General features: G+C 41.4%; 1 protein-coding gene across 9 annotated transcripts in view; it reads right to left on the bottom strand.

Annotated features, from left to right (window-relative positions):
- The window catches only part of LOC101725249 (sodium/hydrogen exchanger 9B1), a 106,770-nt gene extending 96,460 nt beyond the window's left edge, over positions 1-10,310 (bottom strand). For 3 of the 9 annotated variants that reach the window (XM_087198732.1, XM_087198731.1, XM_021245392.2), the window contains exon 1: positions 10,044-10,310. The gene's annotated coding sequence lies outside the window, so the exon portion shown is untranslated. The remainder of the gene's footprint in view (positions 1-10,043) is intronic. The other 6 variants (XM_087198734.1, XM_087198733.1, XM_087198735.1 and 3 more) reach the window with 4 other exon arrangements.
- Positions 10,311-16,175: the final 5,865 nt, after the last annotated feature.

The following is a 16,175-nucleotide window of genomic DNA, read 5'->3' as shown; positions in this document are numbered from 1 at the left end:
TTTCCACATCTTCAGGCCACACAAGTAGGTTTTGTGTTGTAGTTTCATTTTCCTGTACTACTCTCACACACTGACATATTTGGGGCCTATCTTAGGTCAAAAACTGAAAGAGCAACAAAATTTACATCTGTAGTTTGTCTTTTTTTTTTTTGGTACCGGGGATCGAACTCGGGTCCTTTTGCCTGCACAGCAGGCGGCAGAACCACTGAGCTAAATCCCCGGCCCTGTAGTTTGTCTTTGACAATCTGCCTGATTTACTTATTTTTTAGAGTCCTTGGGTACTTGGTTTTTGGTATTTTATTCAGTTTTTGGTTGTAAGCAGCAGAAAAATTAGGCTGTGGTGGGCCTATTCCATCTCAGTTGGACCTGGGAGCCTTTGGGCTTCATGGAAGGAGGGACCATACCCAGCTTTACTCCTGATTGACATGCCGCCTGGTACACAGTGGCACTCTAAATATTTGTGGAGTAAACACTGAATGGAGTTTAAAATGTCAGACACACAAAACAAAAAGTAATTTGCAAATAATTAACAAGAAAGCCAGTGTAAGCCATCCTCAAATGGATTCATTTCCCCATGCTTGGCTGACAAGGCACTCAAGAGGCTTGTGCACCATTGGTTCAAGTGGGCCAAGGTACAGTTCATGCCAGCAGCAGACCTTAGTGTCATCCACATGATGTTGGTATAGCAGTCATGGAGCATGTGAGACTCAGTCACGGAGGCCTTACCAAGATTTCAAAGGATGGGCTGGGAGGTCAGGCATTGTGTGACAGGGTTGGAGTCCTTGTAAACAGTCTTCAGCAGAGTATACATAGTGAAGTTGTAAGGGTGAAGCTGAAGGTGCAGCGGAGACACCCAGACCAAGGGACCCCTGCTGAGGGAAGCTCAGGAAGGGAGCAGAGCAAGCCCAGAAGAGTGGTCATGAATGAACCTGGAAGTGGACAAGAAGACTAAATTTCATGTTTGTCCTGCTGGTTTTGGTCTTGCTTTAGTCTTTTGGGGGAGATAGAGTGGGGGAGAAAGAGAGGGAAGGAGAGAGGAAGGGTAGGAGAGAGAGGGAGGGAGGGAAGGAAAGATAGGGAGAAAGGAGGGAATGAGTGAGCCAAACCAAGAACAGGTTTTTCAAACGAATTAAGAAAAAGGAAACAAATTATAATGTAAGATCCTTAAACATTGTGCTGCAAAAGCAGATAAGGAATCAATAGGGGAATTTAAAAATAAAGGTTTGCCTATATACAGAGAAGAAAAACCTAAAGAATAGAAAGTTTAAAGAACTAGTACACTGGCTGGAATATATTTTAAATATAATTTTAGATGGAAGGAGCTGAAAAGGAAAAACCAAATATCGGAGTGAGGTAAGGATGAAAAGCGGGTAGGTAGAGTATGTCAGATCTTAGCCTCTTTCCACTGTCCAGGTAGTTTATATTTTATCTCATCTTATTTTATTTTATATTATGGGGGGTGCTAGAAATCGAACTCAGGACCTTTCATTTGGCAGGTAGGCGAAGGACCACTGAGCTACATCCCCAGCCCCTCAGGTCCTTCTTTTTAAATACTGTACTTGTCCCCTTTCTTCTTTGTTTCAGATATCTCCTTATCTCTATGGTTTCTTAGAATTCTTTTTTTCTCAGGACATCTCTTTCATTTATTTGACCAATTTTCAAAATTAATATTACCTTGATACACATTTTATAATTTAGCTGTGTGTGGTGGTGCATACCTGTAATCCTAGCACTTGGAAAGTTGAGGCAGGAGAAATCACTGTGAGTTTGAGGCCACCCTGGGCCACCCAGTGAGTTCAAGGGCAGCCTGAACTACATGGCGAGACCCCATCTCATAAACAAATTGTACTTTGGGCTGGGGATTTAGCTCAGTGCCACCATGCCTGCCTCACAAGTACAAGGTCCTAAGTTTGATCCTTGGTACAGAAAAAAATAATTTAAAATGTAGATAAACTACAGAGTTTATTAATTTTGTCTTTTAATAACTGTTTTTTAAGTAGTCAATATCTTCACAGAAGAACATCTTGCCAACATATCTAAGCAACTGTCTAAAAATTTTGATGTATTGATCCCTGGAACCTAAGAAAAATGAAAAAAATAAAAACTTTGATGCAAACAAAAGCCTACCCGTACATTTTAGAAGTATGCATGGCGATCCAGGTAACCTGTCTATGGTTACAGAGACTGCATCTTGTTAAATCCTCCCATGAGATGTGTGGCTAACCGGTATAAAGGAGAGAATGAGAGCCCTGAAATCAGTTGTACGATCTTGGGTAAATTACAATCTCTCATCATCTGTTAATGGGTATAGTACTGTCTACATTCGTTAGTTCATGCTGACACCTAGGGAAAGCAGAATCAAATTTAAAAACAGACATCTAAATGTGAGTTTACTGGTTAAGCTAACTAGAAACCATGGAATGTTCTCTGTATATCACAAAAATAAGTTTTCATATTGGTTTATCTTCCAGGACCTTACATTTATGACCATGTCAATTTTTATTTGTTGCTATCTTTTTTTTTTTTTTGGTACCAGGGATCGAACTCAGGACCTTGTGCTTGCAAAGCAGGTGGCAGATGTTGCTATCTTTATTTCAGTAAGTTTCTCAAAATCCTTTTTGGGATGAGGCAGTACAGAATACACACACATCTATATACATAGCGATAAAGTGAAGTGTTGGTGAAAGTTCTAGCAAAAGCCTTGGTTTGCCAAATTTTTACAAGTATGTGCTGCCATCATTGGATTGCTGGGCTTTTCTTTTAAAGCAGTGGTAAATTCTGACTGATTCAGAAGTTCTGTTTTCACCTTGTTTTATTAGAAGGTCTGTTTGATTAAACATACAACAGACACTGTGTAGTGTTGTAAAAAGAACTGGACAACGTAAACTCTCCATTTTTAATTTTCTACATAGTACGGAGTAAATTTCTTGTCACTTCCCCTCTTTGCACCTCAATTCCAAATCTATAAAATGGGTTACGGAGGGAGGATTTTAGACAAACCGAGGACTTTATCAGCTTTAAGTTTGTGACTTATATTCTCTGATGGATTAACTGAGAAACAGAGCGACATAATACCAATACATGCTGCATGAGAACTTCACTTTTTAAATAAATACCACATATGTAGTATTTTCCTGGGTCTTCAGATACAACACCATTAATTTATCTGAGTATTCATATGTGAAACTATGAAGTTATTCTTTCTGAGCAATGTCGTACAACAGTGACATCTAGTGAGCAAACCACAGATCATCTGGCCAAAGTTTATGGCCAACTCTTCTTTGGTTTTCTTTTTTCTTTTTTTTTTTTTTGGTACCGGGGATCAAACTCGGGACCTTGAACTTGCATGGCAGGCGCCATCTTCTTTGGTTTTCTAAATATAGATGATTCATTTTGTGGTTTAGCTAAATACTTTAAGATAGTTCCTTATCTCTCCCCTCTATATACTTAAGAAAACCAAATTAAACTTTATAGTAGCATTACTAATTAGATACATAAGAATGGAAATTTCCCTATAGTCATAGTGCATACAGAGTGCAGTATCAATTATAAGTGAGACTTCTCATCCTTTTATTTGTTCTCTTCTATTTCGTTGGAATACCTTCACCGAATCTCTTCGTAAATCATGGCCATGGGTTTAGAGTTATTCCAAATAAAGCTTTCTGTACACCACAACACAAAACGGGATGCCATTTTTACTTTTTAATTCTTGCACCTCATTTTGTCACTTGCTCTGTCCTTTTTCTACCTCTCTACCTTTTCTATCTTTTCTATCTTTTACTAGGTTCTTCCCTCTATTTCTTAAATATTGGGGTTCCTAAGAATTCTTCCCTTTCTCTTCCCACTCTATACACATACCTAGAAAAATATTCTACTCCCATAGTTTTGACTATGAGTAATATACTGACCAGTTTGCCTACAGACACTCTCTTGAGATTATAACTAGTATATCTAACTACTTACTGGATATATCTACTTGTCTTACAAGCATCTTAAATTTCACCTCTTTGCACCTCAATTCTAAACCTATAATGCAGTTTAGAGAGGGAGGATTTTAGACAATCCAAGGACACACATACAACTGAAGTCAACATCTTTTCCAACCGAATCTATTCCTTCTTGAAAGAACTGCCTGCTTAGACAAAGAAACCACTATCTACCTAGTTGCTCAAATTACAAACTCTCTCCCCTCTTCTTTCCCTGTTCATATTTACCAAATTACTAAATCGTCATGTTGTCTACTTCTCTCCAGATAAATTACCACTACTCCAGGCTAGATCATAAGCATCTTTCTTAAATATTGTAATGGCCTTCCAACTGTCTTCCCTACCTATAGTACTGTTCCTCCTTAATGTTATTTCCACAATGTAGAACAATTTCCTAAAATGTATGATCAAGACAACTCTCTGCTTAACAGTTTTCAATAGTTACCCATGGAAGAAAAACATCAAACTCCTTTAATCACTATATACAGCCCTTGTATTTACTTGTCTCCTCATTCTTTCATTTGACAGTCTAAACTTTAGCCATACTAAATTTCAGTTCTTCAAATTTGCCATGTCTCACATCTCAAAAGCGCACACATCCAAAGCCCACCCTTGTTCATGTTCCCACCCCAAACCCACATTTGTATGTATTCCTGCTGTTGTATTTCCCTTTGTGTTGTCAAAGACCACATTCCTTGAGTTTGATCCCCAGTACAAAAAAAAAAAAAAAGACCACATTCCTAGAGTATATGTACCCTCTGCTATGGATAAGAGCTAAAATGTTCCCCAAAAGTCTCAGGTGTTCAGAGGCAGGGCTTTTGGAAGGTGACTGGATCACAAGGGTGCTGTATCTATCAACGGAGTAATGCATTCATGACTTCAGGGCTCAGTGGGCTTACTGGGAGGTAGAGCCTCGCCGGATGAGACAGGTCACTGGGGTGTAGCTTTGAAGAGTATATGTTGTTCCTATCCCCTTTCCCCCTATATTTCTGCCCCATGCTCATGGCAACCTCGAGCAACTGTGCTCCACCATGCCCTTCTGCCATGATGTTCTGCTTTGCCACAGGCCCAGCTAACAATGGAACCAGCTAACAATGACTTATTGTTAAAGTCTGGATCCAGAATGTTCCCCAGAAGTCTCATATGTTGAGAGGTTAGGTTTTTGGAAGGTGAGTGGATTACTAGAGGTGTTATACTCCATCGATGAGTTCAGAGTTAAATTTACTGTCAGAAGATGGGGACTGGTTCGAAGAGGCAGGTCACTGGGGATGTGACCTGAAAGGGTTTATCTCCCTCCTTGGCCCCTTTTCTCTTTCTTTGCTTCCTTACCACCATGACAAGAGCAGCTTTTGACAAGAACCACTCTGCCATGGCGTTTCTGCCTTGGAGCCAGCCTACCATAGACTGAAACTATGAGCCAAAATAAACCTGTCCACCCTCAAGTTGTGGGTGTTGGGAATAGTGTCTCAGTGATGAGGAAAGTGACTAAGACAGATTGTGGTACGAGAGAAATGGAGTTGTTGTTGTAACTGCATCTGACCATGTCATTTAGAAGCCTTTGGAATTGGCTACTGGGAGGACTTAGGAAAGGTTTGGTGATGCTGGCTAGAGAAGTCCTGAGCTTGATGGGAGATTCTGGTCAAAGGTCAGAAGATAAGAATGCTAGGAAATGCAGACAGTAAAGACAAAGCTCAGGAATTTTCAGTTGGGAACAAAGATTCCACTGGCATTTGGACGGAAGGCCATGTGTGTTATGCTCTGGCAAAAAATTTGTCTACATTTTGCTCACATCCTGAGACTTCAAGGGAGACAGATAAGGGCAGCAGAGTAATTAATTTGGTAGAGAAAATTTCAAAGTAGTGCAATGTTCAGGGTGTGGCATGGATACTGCTGACTGTCTTTAGTCAAATGTACACTGAAAATCAGGAACAAATGGCAAAAATAAATGATTTGAAAAATCTGAAAAGTTTATTTTTACCAGAAAGAAAAAGCCTGTGAAGTTGAAGCAAAAAGATTATGATCTGAAAAGATAAGCATTAAAAAGAAGACAAGTACTTTGCATCAGGAAAATAGAAAAGAGGGTATCTCAGAAATCAGCAAGACCCCATCTTTCCTAGGACAAAGGGTGTAAAACTGTAAAACTTTCATCTGGGAAAGGAACCCCTGAGCTCCCTGTTTGAGAAGGACTGCCTAGGGAATTCGTTTACTGGGATGTTTCACAGTGATTAGCCATCCAGGTACTCAGAGGTCTCTTCAGCAATGATTGAAGGGGGCCTGGCTACTGCTCAAGTGGGGAGCAGAACTTGGCCTCATCCACACAGTGCTGGTTTTACAGGCAGGCAGAATGTAAGAGATATAGGATCATGGAGGCTGTTACCCAGATTTCAGAAGGCCTGAGAGGCCAGGTAGTGTGACCCTGAAGGGGCAAACTATAAACCTGTGAGAGTAAAGCCAAAAGCACAGTGGAGACCCTAGGAAGTTGGGGATGCTACTGGAACATGTGCTAAGGAATGCTGTGGACAGTGAGTGGTGTCACCCCACAAAACAGGCCATAGGAGTGGTAACAGTCAATGCCAATGGGGCAGAGCCACCCAAGCCCTTTGGAGCCCACATCTTGTCACAACTGCACTGGGTGCTGGACATGGAACTGCAGGACATAATCTTTGCCTTGCTGGGTTTTGGTCTCATTCCTTTCTATCCCTTTACTTTTCTCATTTGGAATGGAAATGTTTACTCTAAGTCATTTTATATAGCAAGTATTTTAAGTTTCTTATTTTTACAGGGGCCCACAGCTAAGAGTTTGCCTTGATTCTCAGAGGAGACTTTTGACTCAGGCTTTTTAATATGATAGACTTGTTTAGACTTTGGCAACACCTAGAGATGAATTAATTCATTTTGCATAGAGAAACAGACATGATCTTTTGGGGGCCAGAGGCAGAATGTTAAGGTTTAGACTTACAACGTTCCCCAAAAGGCTCATGTATTCAGAGCTGGAGCTTTTGGAAGGTGGATTATGGGGGCATTAGATTAATCCACAGATGGTTATAGCTGACTATGGCCTTAGTAGGTTGAGACTGTCAAAGTGGTAGGTCACTGAGGGATATGACCTGGAAAGGCTTCTCTCTCTTCCTGGCTTTCCTTTCTCTTTCTCCTGGACACCATGATATGAAAGGCGTTTCATCTGCCATGCCATTTCTACCCTGGAGCTGACCCTGGACTGAAACAGTGAGCCAATATAAACCTTTCCTCCTTTAAGTTGTGGGTATCTGGTATTCTGTCTCAGTGACGAGGAAAGTGACTAAGACACTTACTAAATAAACCAAAGATTTATTCTGGCTCACTTCTGAAACTATAAGCCAAAATAACTCTTTCCTCCTTCTTTAAGTTGTTTATTTTGTCATAAGACCAAAAAAAAAAAATCTGATGGACACATTCTCTTACACCAAATTCACTTTGCATAAGTGCTCTATATTAGGATCATTCATACTAGTTTTTAAAACATGCTTAGTATCCTTGTCTTTAAGAACTCTTCTCTCACCCCACATATTTCTCTATTACTTCCAATAATCAGCTTTCTATAGTAAAATATCTTGAGATGTCTGCAGTGGTATACACATTTCTTCTCACCACACCTCTTTATTGTACTTGTCAAACCCACACAACTGCTATGCGTTGACAAAATCCAACATACCGCTCTCTTTTTATTTTACTTGATCTCTTTTTATTTTTATTTTTAATTTTTTTATTTTTTGGTGCCGGGGATTAAACTCAGGTCTTTGTTCTTGCGAACCAGGCAGCGGAACCACTGAGCTAAATCCCCGGCCCATCTCTTTTTATTTTACTTGACCTCTCAGTATCATTCAATACCACTGACTATGCATTGTTGTCTTGCTTTTTATGTCACCACCCTATTTGGAGTTTATTCCTATTTCACTGGCTATTTCTCCCTCTGCTTTGTTTACTTTTTTTCCCCTCTAATAACTGGAATGTTCTCCATGAGCACACTTACTCTATGTAGTTTTTTCCTACATACTAATGACTCCCAATTTTTAATCTCCTGTCTTTTGCTCTTTCTTTGCACAACACTCAAGACTCAGAACTTTAAAAACTAAGGTAAGCAAAATAAAACTTCTCCCTTTTTTTCCTTCTCTAATCTTTTCCATTTGGCAAATGGTTCAGCCACCAACTCACACTCAAGCAAAAACCTAGAAGCTAGGAGTGACTTTTCCTGTTTCTTCATCCCTATATTCAAAAATACCACAAAATCTGTAAGCTCTGCCAGCAAAATGTACCTCACGCACATCTACTCTTTGGCCACTTTATGTTAAACTTCTTTCATGGCGTCTTGAATTTCTCCACTGTCTCCTGCTATGAATCTTGCTCCCTGCCCAAGATCCATTTGCCGCAAAACAACATTTTTAAAAAGCTAAAGCAATAATACCACTTCCTTTCCCAAAGTTCACTAGTGGTTTCACGTCACACTTTAAAAAATCTCAAACTTATTCCAAGAGTAAATCTCCATAGCCTAATCAAAGTCCTACATGATTAGGCTTCTACTTATCTCTCCAAGTTATCTTGTACCACTTTCTCTATGTTTCAACTACGGCAGCTTTTAAGATGCTCTTCAAAAGAGCCAAGCTCTTCCCTACGTTAGGGCTTTTGCAATTAGACTTGCTTTTCCTTATAGTCCTCTGAGCCTAAGTATTTCCATGACTAGCTTCTTTTACATCCTCAAAGTTTCAGCACAGAGGCAAAGCTCTTCAGAGAGGACTTGCCTAAAGAAGCCATCTAAAGCAACTCCTGCCCCAGTCTCTCGGTTAACAATTTTCCACTTAGTCAGTGCATTTACCATTATGCAAAACTGCTTGTTCATATATTGTTTATCAGTTTATTTTCTATCTCCCCTAACTAAAATTTAAGCTCCATGAGCAGAGAGATCTTGCTAGTCTTTCTTGGCATTGTATTCACAATACCTAAAACAATACCTGGAAAAGTTGCAGATTCTCTAAAAATTTTCCATCATTGCCTGTTCCGAAGCACATCACTCGACTTCTCTCTCTGACCAACATCTGCAGAGTTACTACTGCCCAGACTTAGCTCTGGTCCAGGGATGCAGTGGTGGATAGGCTCCACTCCTTCACAATTGCATGCACTCATTCCACTCATACATATTTACTCAGTGTATATTGTACTACGTCTCAGGTACAGTTCAACTGTGGTGTTTAGTTTCCGTTGTGGTTTAGATCTGGGTATGCCCCCAGGGTCTTATGTGTTTGAAGGTGATTGGATCGTGGGGGTGTTATATCCATTGGTAGATTAATCCACTGATGAATCCATGAGTCCACAGCTAAATGTGCTGTTAGGAGGTGAGGCCTGGTTGGAAGAGGCTGGAGAAACGACCTCAGTTTATCTCCTCCCTTCTCTCTCTGCTTCCTGACTGTCTTGACCTTAGCAGCTGTCCTCCGTCCAGGCCCTTTCTCCAACGCTGTTTCTGCATTTGACTCTGCCAACCATGGACTGAAACTCCTGGAACTGTGAGCTAAAATAACCCTCTCCTCCCATAAGCTGAGGGTGCTGGCTATTTTGCCCCAGTGACAATAAAGTGACTAAGACGGTTTCCTTCCCAGTAAAATGAGGTTTTGTTAACCATCTCATGAAGTGTGTCAGCCAATAAGACAAGCATGAAAATAATAAAATGAGAGGCGCTATAAAACGGTACAGTACTTGCTCTTCCCACCGCACCTGCCTCAGTCAGGCGGTGGGCAGGAGCTCACCAGAGCACGGAGAAGCAGCAGTGTACATTCCGCTCCTGAAGAAAGGGTAACAGGAGCGTCCTTTCCCCTGCCCAGTGCTCGGAATTCCCTGGGCGACAGCCTGGGAGCCCTTCTCCCACGTCCGTCTCCCCAGCAGCAATTCCGACCCTCCCAGGGCCCTGCCTGCCCCCTGCTGCCCGCCGCCCCCGTGTGGGTGTGAGGCGCCGACACCCTCGTGTGCCCCGCAGGCCCCACGCGTAAACCGCCGGCGCCCAGGGAGCGAAAACCCGAACCGCCCCCTCACCTGCACGTCCCTGACGATGCGCGGGAACCCTGGCAGGAAGGCAGCAGGCAGAGGACAAGGGCTGCGCGACGGCGGCGAGGAGGCCGTGGAGGAGAGGAGGACGGGCTCCTGGCTGCAGGGAGGACGCGCCGGGCCTAGAAACCAGGGAAAGCGGAAGCACCCACGACTCCCTCAGCAGCCCTAGCCACGGCCCGCAACGGACAGAGAGCCAAGCGCTCCAGGCCGCGCCAGGGTGTCGGGGGCGGGGCTGCGTCACGGCGGAACCAATGGCGGCCGAGGGCGGGGCGTCGGGGCAGGCCAATGATGGGAGAGGGGCGGACCTGCCGCTTCCTTCAGTTCAAAGCTGGACTGGAATCCCTTCAAGTCAATGCAATTCAATACAATTCAACCACTTGAATCTCCTTCAAGAATCCAGTGACAAAAGTCATATTTCAACAGGTGTAACTCAGTTCTGAAAAGCCACCGTCCCCGGCCATGTGTTAATTGATTAAGCATGGTTGAGTGACTAACCCTCAGTTTGGAGGGGTAGAGTAAAAACCATCAACAGAGTTCATTTATGACCAAGTAATTCTAGCTTCTACTGTTTATGGTTGGTATGTTTTGTTCCCTAAGACTTAAGTGGCAGAATATCTAAATCTATATAATAAAGGGGCGGATTATAAAATAATACTCAAAACCAAGTCCTAAAATTGTCATTTATGAACTTTTCAGGCACAAAAGCTTCCCTTGTTCTTTTTTACTTATTTATTTATTTATTTATTTTTGCAGTAGCGGGGATTGAACTCAGGGCCTTGCGCTTGAGAGGCAGGCACGGTGCCACTGCGCTAAATCCCCGGCCCCCTATTCTTTTTATTACAAAAGAATTGGAAGGATCTTTCTGAGCGTCAAAGCAGATCTCCTTCAATCCTCTTCTACTTAAAAACTGCCTTTTTCCATACACAAAAGTTAGTGTTTCTCTACACTTATAATTTCTGTTGAACCTGTTTTTCCCTTGTTTAATATTTTCTATTTTTAATGTCTTTCCCAAAATTTAATTACCATTTCTCTGCCTTCTTTCCTAATCTTCCTATTTTTCCTCTTCCTTTAGCTCAGTTCCTCTTCATTCTCTAAAGCTCTATTGCTGATTTTGCTTCTCTTGCATTGTCTGGGACTGATTTTTTGTCAAAATAATCTGCAGGAGCTCTTGCACTGGTTCTGTGAGACAGTCTGTAATCCCCACCAGGCGCCTGGTACATCTCTCGGGAGGAGTCAGCCTCCTAATATTCCCTGTGTTTCTAGACACACACCTGAGCCCTCCACGCCAAAGTCTTTGATTTCCCACATCCTAAAGAATAAAGTTGTACTGTTAAGAGAAGGTCAAAGACTGTTAAGGAAATGAATAATAACTCTTTTCTTGACTTTTTCATGCAACAGAGTGATTCAACTGGGGCAAATGTGGTAAAAGGTTATTAATATAAGGAAACATTTACTATCGGATAGAAATAACTGCACATTAGTACCATTTCAGCCTGCATGCATCAACACTAAATACAAAGTTACAAGCTACAGAAATCATGCAAATAGGAGTTACTGTGAAGTTAAGGTGGTAATCTTCTGTTGGGAAAATATATGGACAAAGAGTTTGCTATTTTATCTGCCAAAGTATAATTATACATTTCTGAAAAAAGTTGGCTTTTTGAATAAGTTTTGTTAAGTCTGATGTCTCACAAGGAATTGAAAAGATGCAGAGGACATTTTTCTCTATTTTCAATACAGTAAACTTATTCTAAAAATAATCTCTAAACTTTTATTTAAAATTATCTGTAGAATTTTAATTTTTCCTCACCTCTATGGGTGAGGAAAATACCAAAGTTTTAATTTATCTGGTTAAAAATTATGTAGTAAAGTTGCATGCTCTAGAGGTTTGTCAGTGTAATTATGAACGGAGAAATCTGCTATTGATGAAAGCTCTATTCTAGACAGCACTGTGACTAGAGAAAACTAAATATCCAACTGTACGTTTTTTATCTGTTTTCCTTTAGACTCTCTTGCTGCATTATAGTTAACTTTATTTGTATGTGTGCTACAACTAAACGAATCGACATTGAGTTAATCCAGTTTCTTAAAGTGCTATGCTCCTTTAACAAAAATGTATTCTCGAAGTATGAATTTCTAAAGCATGATTTCCCAATCCATGAATCATGTTTCTATATTAATACTTCCTAGTTTAGATCTTGGATCAAAAGCTCTAGAGGGTCTGCCAATAACTTTATGAAGCCATACAGGAAAGAATGTTTCCCATTAAGGAGCTCATTGGAGAGAAACATACAATCCCAGCTAAACTTGCAGACTTCAGCCTACCCCTGACAGATGCTCTGTATTCCATGACTCGGTCCCACTTATTTTTTTTTTAATTCTTTTATTGGTACATTTTAGGTATACAATACATTTTCATTTATCATTGGGTGCTTGTACCTGTACATGCTGTATCTTAGTTCTTATTTTTTTTCCCCCATTACCTGTGCACCCTTCACCCTCTCCACCCTTCCCTATTTACATAGATTTCGTTTCCATTTTTTTTTCTTTTCTCATAATTTTTCCTTTCCCTTCCCCTCCTTCCACCCCTATACCTTTGGACCTTTTAATATTTCAAATTATCAATTATTCATTTTAATCATTTTAATCCTTATTTACACTTTCAGTTTCTCACACCAGAGAAACTATTTGGTATTTACACGTGTGTCCTATTTATTTCACTTAAGAGTATGGCCTCAATATGCATCCATTTAGCTATAAATGTCTCTAGTTTCTCATTCTTTATGGCTGAGTAGTACTCTATTTTATAAAAAAAACACATCTTCTTCTTTTTTTTGGTACCGGGGATCGAACTCGGATCCTTGCACTTGAGCAGCAGGTGGCGAAACCACTGAGCTAAATCCCAGGCCAAAACCACATCTTCTTTATCCAGTTTCCAGTTGATGGGCACTTGGGCTGTTTCCAAGCTTTAGCTATTACAAACTGTTCGGCCCCCCCCTTCTGATTCAAACTGTCCTTGCTGTTTTTACTATTGTTGTAAAATGTACTCCTAACATTTTCTATCAGACTTCAAACACTTCAGTCTCTAGTGACAGGATATTGTCATTCCTTAGAAAACAATGTTATATATGCATGCTGATGGTTAGTTTGTCTTCCATAACAAAATCAGGCATGACCAATGTTTGTAGCTTCCAGGAAAACATAGTAGGAAAAAAAATCAGTGCTGCTAAGACAAAGGTACAAATTGGGGGCGAGTTTAAATACACATATACGTATGTATGTACATATGAAATAGGGCTCACAATTTTATATTTGGGAGACATAAAGTTCCACTGACTTTATTCTCAAGGGAGTTACCTAGGGCAGGAATTGGTATACTCCTGCTGTAGTAGGGGTGGTCAAACTATATAGTGAATGTCTAACTTTAAAAATATTGTTACTAAAAATAAAAAAAATTGTTACTGTATAAAACCACATTGTCTGCCAATTACATATTGCATTTTTATCTAGAAAGCAGAATCACAAAAAGGAAGCAACAACTTTCCAACCTGAGCTCTCAGACTTTCAGTGGATAGTCCATACATAAGTTTGTTTTTCTAAATGAAAAAACACAAGCCTAATCCTTTTTAAAAAATTAAGGTTAACAATGTATTTTACAGTAAGCTGCGTAACAGAATAGTATTATTAGCTGAACTAATGCTTGTCATCTACAGCAACAAATTCAGTTTGCTGGTACCAGAACAAAGACACACTCATATGGCTGTAGGGCGGGGAGTTGTTTTTCTTTAACAAATGCAAAATATCTGATTTTAGGCTTTCATCAAATAGAATAACTCTGACTGCTGATCACAACAATGACCCCCTTCAGCCGTAAGTAGCCAGAGGGATCATCGCCCCTGTCCTTCATAGCAGTTCAGGATACCTCCAGCCCTTTTCTTTTTTCTCTTTAAAGGGGAAGGGATTTGTTTATTTGGCTTATGATTCATAGAGGTTTCAGTCCATAATCAGCCACCTCCAAGGCAGGGATGACAAACAGGCATAGCAGAGCAGAAATACCCTGGCACACACAAGGCAGCAAAGGTAACCAGAGAGTTAACAATGCCTCCCTGCCCCTTATATTTTATTCAGATAACTTAGGGTGGGTAGCACTCACACCCTAATCCTAGTGCCCTTTAGCCTACCATTGCACCATGAATCAATTCCAACTTCACCACACTAGATCAAGCCTATGACCACATGAGGCTTTGGGGGGACATCTGGACCCAAACCCTAACATTCCGTCCCTGGCCCCCCAGAGACTCATGTACATTCCTTTACCCAAAAGCCATTTAGTCCATCTCTAATTGTTGCCAAACTCCTAACAGTTTTAGCGTTTCTGAAAAGTCCAAGTCCCAAGTCTCCTCTGAGATGTAAGGCAAACTCTTAGCTGCAGGCCCCTGTACAAGTGAAAAGAAAGTCAAACACTTCCAACATTCAATGGCACAAGACAGACATTTCCATTCCAGAAGGTGCAAACAGGAGGATACAAAGGAAAGGGACCAAAGTAAGTCCAGAATCCAGTAGGGGAAGCATTAAATTCCATAGTTTCATTTCCAGCATCTGAGGCAACCTGGGCAAGTTGTGAATTCCAGAGGGTTTTGTGGCTCCGCCCCATGGCACTTTTGGTGGTTGTAGCGCGAATGGCTTCTCTCTTGGGCTGGGTCGGCTTCCTCCATGCAGCTTTCCTTAGACAATCCATGCTCCTGGCTTCTCCAAACTTCTGGAGTCTCCAATGCACCTTCAGGTTCACACTCACAGCTTCATACATTGCCCTCTCAGGGGCACACTGCCTGGCCTCCCAGCCCTTCTTCTGAAATCTGGGTGGAAGCCTTCCTGACCCCACAACGCTTGCATTCTGCATGTGCCTAAAACCAGCATCACATGGATGATGCCAAGGTCTGCTGCCAGCTGGAGTAGTAGTAGCCAGTCTTCCCTCTCTCTTCGCTGTAAGGGTCAAGTTCCTGGATTGCTGAGCACTCTGAACCCAATCCAGAGGAACAAATTCTGTAGGCTGCCACCATTTTGGAACAGGTCCACTAGGCTGCCATTTTGGAACAACTTCCCTAGGCCGTTGCCATTCTGAAACATGGTGTAGCTGTCGCCATTTTGGAAACTGGTTCTCTGGGGCATTTTTCTCAAAGCAAATTCCTTCACCTTTATAACTCTGAGGCTGCAAATTGTGGAGTCCTGCTGCTTCCTGTGATGCTCTCAAATCATCTTTTTTTTCTATTTTTCTGTTCCTTTTCAGTAATCAAGATTTGCTCTGGCCTATCTTCGCAGTCTACAGCTTTACTGGAGCTTCCTTTCTGGCCCAACTCAAAATGTTTTAAATCATTCTGCTGGGCTCTTTGCTCTTAATTCTCCACATAGATCTGGCTAAAAGCCCCCAACAGCCTCCATGCCACTGCCTTGATATTTGACTGCCTTGAAATTTCTTCTGCAAGATTAATTAGTCCACCACCCTTAATCTCAGTCTCAGGCAAAGTCTCTGGACACGAGCAAAATGCAGACAAACTTTCTGCCAAGCCGTAACACACATTGTCTGGAGTCCAGCAGCCAATACAGTCCTTCTTTCTAGCAGAAACCTTCCCAGCCTGTTCTTTACCAGCCTTCTGGTCTTCTGAGCCCTGACCGGAATCTCCCATACCGAACAGCCTAAGGTGTTCCAGAGCTGCTTCTGAAGCTAACGACTCTGGATCTTTCCTAGCTCTTCCCCTTCCCACACACCAGCTCCAAAGGCTTTTGAGCCACATGGCCAGGCAAGGTCACAGCAATGAACCCATTTCTCTGGTACCAAGTGTCTGTGTTAGTTACTTTTCTCTCGTTGTTGAGACAAAATACCAGACACCCAAAGTCAAAGAGGGAGGGATTTATTTGGCTTACGATTCATAGAGGTTTCAGGCCACAATCAGCCAACTCCAAGGCAGGGGCGACAAACAGGCGTGGCAGAGCAGAAACAACATGGCACACACAAGGCAGCAAAGGTAACAAGAGAGTTAACAGCATCTCCCTGAAGTATTTCTTGATATTTCTTATAAATTTAGTGTGTCTTTGTGTTGTCTTGCATTTAGACCTAAA

This window comes from Heterocephalus glaber, unplaced genomic scaffold (genome assembly GCF_053883595.1).
Source record: "Heterocephalus glaber isolate CG9 unplaced genomic scaffold, H.glaber_assembly_v1.0 deba00001688, whole genome shotgun sequence".
Lineage (NCBI taxonomy): Eukaryota > Metazoa > Chordata > Mammalia > Rodentia > Bathyergidae > Heterocephalus > Heterocephalus glaber.
Note: the sequence above shows the minus strand (reverse complement) of the source record. Positions and strands in the feature narration are given on the sequence as shown.